Source organism: Etheostoma spectabile, chromosome 23 (genome assembly GCF_008692095.1).
Source record: "Etheostoma spectabile isolate EspeVRDwgs_2016 chromosome 23, UIUC_Espe_1.0, whole genome shotgun sequence".
Taxonomy (NCBI): domain Eukaryota; kingdom Metazoa; phylum Chordata; class Actinopteri; order Perciformes; family Percidae; genus Etheostoma; species Etheostoma spectabile.
This window is the reverse complement of record NC_045755.1, coordinates 6,471,862-6,475,254: the sequence shown is the minus strand read 5'-3', so window position 1 is coordinate 6,475,254 and position 3,393 is coordinate 6,471,862. Positions and strand designations below refer to the sequence as shown.

Sequence of the window (3,393 nt, the reverse complement as noted above, 5' to 3'; positions counted from 1 at the left end):
GAGAGAGAGAGAGAGAGAGAGAGACCGATCAGGGGGAGGAGGGAGCGGAGAGTGTGAGATTGATGTAAAACAGGATGGATATGTGTAGGAGGGAATCAATGTGAGAAAAGAGGCAGATTGTTTGTGTAGAAGAGGTGTGCAACAAGGAGAGGAAGAGTATTAAAGATAAATAAGATTGTTGGTAGGCCAAGTTGGTTTAGAAGAGTGGGGCTGTGCTCCTCCTCTCAGAGAGAATTTCATGCCTTTCATTTGTTGCATTTTGATGTTGAGTGTAAGGTGTTCGGGTGTTTTCTTGCCTTGCAATACTGATACTTTTTTGAAGCTGGTAAGGGTGGAGTGTTCAAAGAGCTTTTTTTTTTTGCTTACCACATGAAACATACCTAAAGCACTTGAACTGAATTACTACTGAATTACTCTTTTAGAGTCCCTTTTGGTGCTGCGGTGTAAACTTTGTTTGTTTCATGTTTTTAAACTTATAATCGGACTTCTACTCTCTGTGGCTGCATTATGTAACACAATTGTATAGGTCCTACGTTTTCTGTATCTGCTGACGTAAACTCACACAGCCAGATTTGCTGAGCACTTTTAATCTAATTTGTCACATATCCTGGGTCTGGCGCTGTGCGTGGTGTTTATCAGTCTGGCGCAGCAGCCTAGAAGCGCACGTCTGCCATCTGAGGTGCACTTTGCATGTGTAGGGATTGAAAGATTAATGCAAATGCACTCATATATTTGTTTCCTCCAAAATCATCACCGCTGTGCAGCCGTATTTACATGTTTTCTATGGAACATGAAATTAAAAGAACTTGTTTTCTGCTTAGTGGGGACAGATTTGTAAAGTTTTAATAACAACTTCATTTTTTAAGAATCTTGTTGAAATTTGAAATCTAACTCTTATTTTAGTTGTTTCCACATCTGTTGGAATGCACGCTTGTGCTTAATTAAATTTTATTACATTTTTTCTCTCTGTTGATCCTTTATGGGGAAATTACTATTTACACTCAGTTGTTATTACACACTACACACAGGCCTGAAATACACACACATGCTCAGGTCTTTCACATGCACTAATGGAGAGAACAGGCGCACTGAGTTTGGTTCCTTGCTCAAGAGCACCTTGGCAGTGCCCAGGAGGTGAACGTCCTACGGACTGAGCTGGACTGAGATTAAAACCTAGATTAAAAACAAAATGCTAAAGGGTACAAATCAGTTGCTTCATTATGCGACAGTGGCTGTATTGAATATTTACAGCTGATGTTAAACTTGGTATTGCCATCCAAGGTGCTGTTGGAATTGGCCTTGAAGGCAACCAAGGCCCAAAGTCCTCGCACACACCATTCCCAATTCAGGCCATAATGCGAACAGCCCAACTGGTGTGAGGAGCTATTCATTTTACTCAGAATGAAATGACTATAATCAAGCTCCCTCTTGGAAGCAGATTGTATGTGATGCGCCTTATTGCACCATTTCTACCCAACGGTAAACAAAACATTAAAATGATGAAAAATCTTAATTCAATACAAGCTGTGTTCGTCTATCCATTTCACAAACGTTTTCTGAATTATTTGAACGCTCCATTGATCTCATAGTAAACAGGCTTTAGTGTATTCATAGAGCCGTCTTTGTGATAAAAAAGATTATTTTTCAGAAGTGTTAGAAACTTACTTACTGAGCCTCCCTCTTTACAGATTCTTCAAAGGCCCGTTTTAGTGAGTATGAAAAGGAAATGTACTGATCACTGCATGCATTATTCTGACACAAAATTGTATCTAACCATACAGTTCATAAATACTGCACTGTTCGTGAATGGCAGGCTTTAAATACCCGTTATGCAAACCTACCACCCCTTCAATCTCCCCCTTCCTCCTTTTATTCTCCCACTGCCTCACCTTGCTTCCGGCTTCTCCTCGCCATAATTATTCATTCATTTGACTTTCTCATTGCATGCACATTGGCTAAGAGGTGCTGTAATCAGTTTTCTGATGGAAGGCATTTTTCCCTGTAATCCAACAGAGCCTATGCCAGGTCTCACTCTGGTTCTTTTCATATGGGAGCAGAAGAGGCTGTGCCTCTGGAGGCTTAACATTCTTAATCTGAATGGCTTTTTGCATTTCCTGCCATCACTGTCAACACCATATACACCGTCTCTATACAGTGCCACACAAAGCAGACACTGTTTGAGGTGTGTTCCACAGCTTTTTAATATATATATATATATATATATATATATATATATATCCTCCCATATTTTTTTTTTACCTGAAGTACAGGTGTTAATGCTCTATTAGTTTTTCTGATTAAAGTGTACTGCTGATATTGTGATGTAATGGTTTTTTCCCCCTTTTAAGTACTAATTTAGCTAACAAGATTAAGAGTCCACAGCCACACATGCACAAAATGAACACTAGCAATTATCTGCCTCCCATTCCTTTCTGTTCTATATGAGCAAAGAGGTGAATAACATTTGCAAACTAGCATCCAAATTAGGGCTGAACATCAAATTTTGAAGCTGTTAGCAACGATTTAGGGGGGGACAACAACACACACACACACACACACACACACACACACACACTGGCGCACACACCAGACACCAGCCACTACCTATTGTTTACTGAGAGCAAGCGTTTAACTCAGGCTAATTAAAAAGCTAGTAAGTGGCGATTTTTGGCAGCCAGCTTTCCAAAAGAAAGCACAATTAAATAAAAATGTTAACCGACCATTAACCGTTGACTGGCAAGCAGGAAATGGACTCTCAGTAAACCAGTCCGGGAGGCTCTTACACACTTTCCGCACTCCGTGTCAGCGGGCAGCTGTAGGCTTGTACCGGTGTTGATGTTCTGTGCAATGTCGGACACATGCAGCCACTTTCCTGGGAGTGCTTGCAAGACTGACAAGTCCACAGTGGCCCGCGGCGTGTATGTCTGTCTCCACCGCTTCCACCGGCAGGTTGTCAGCTGTGTGTCTGCCTGGTATACTCTCGGATGGCCGATTTAACTCGCCGGTCTTAGTCTCATGTGTCACGCAGCTCTAATAAGCAGAAAAAGAGAAGATCTTAAAATGCAACTTGCTGGTTCAAAGTTAAGACCAACAAGTAAATTTGCATTTATGAAATAGATTGTATAGCTTATTTATATTTTTATCATGCAAAAGACGTTTTTTAAAACTCAACACTTCAACAAGAAAATGCAGTGTCCGCCGTTGAATCACAAAAAAAGTAACAATTGTTCATTTATTGTTATGGAGGTCAAATGTACCCTGGAAATACAGAGTTTTTGCAAGAGCACAATAGGAATTTGCTCAGCGAGTTACTCTGACATGAAGTAATGCTGCTCATTAATTATACCCATGTAGCCGAGCTGCACCAATCACATCGGTGTATCTGATGTAGGC

At 40.7% G+C, this 3,393-nt stretch overlaps 1 long non-coding RNA gene across 1 annotated transcript in view; it reads left to right on the top strand.

Annotated features, from left to right (window-relative positions):
• LOC116673065 (uncharacterized) overlaps positions 1 to 3,393 on the top strand; it is a 75,995-nt gene that overhangs the window by 10,959 nt on the left and 61,643 nt on the right. The gene's annotated exons all lie outside the window — the stretch shown is intronic.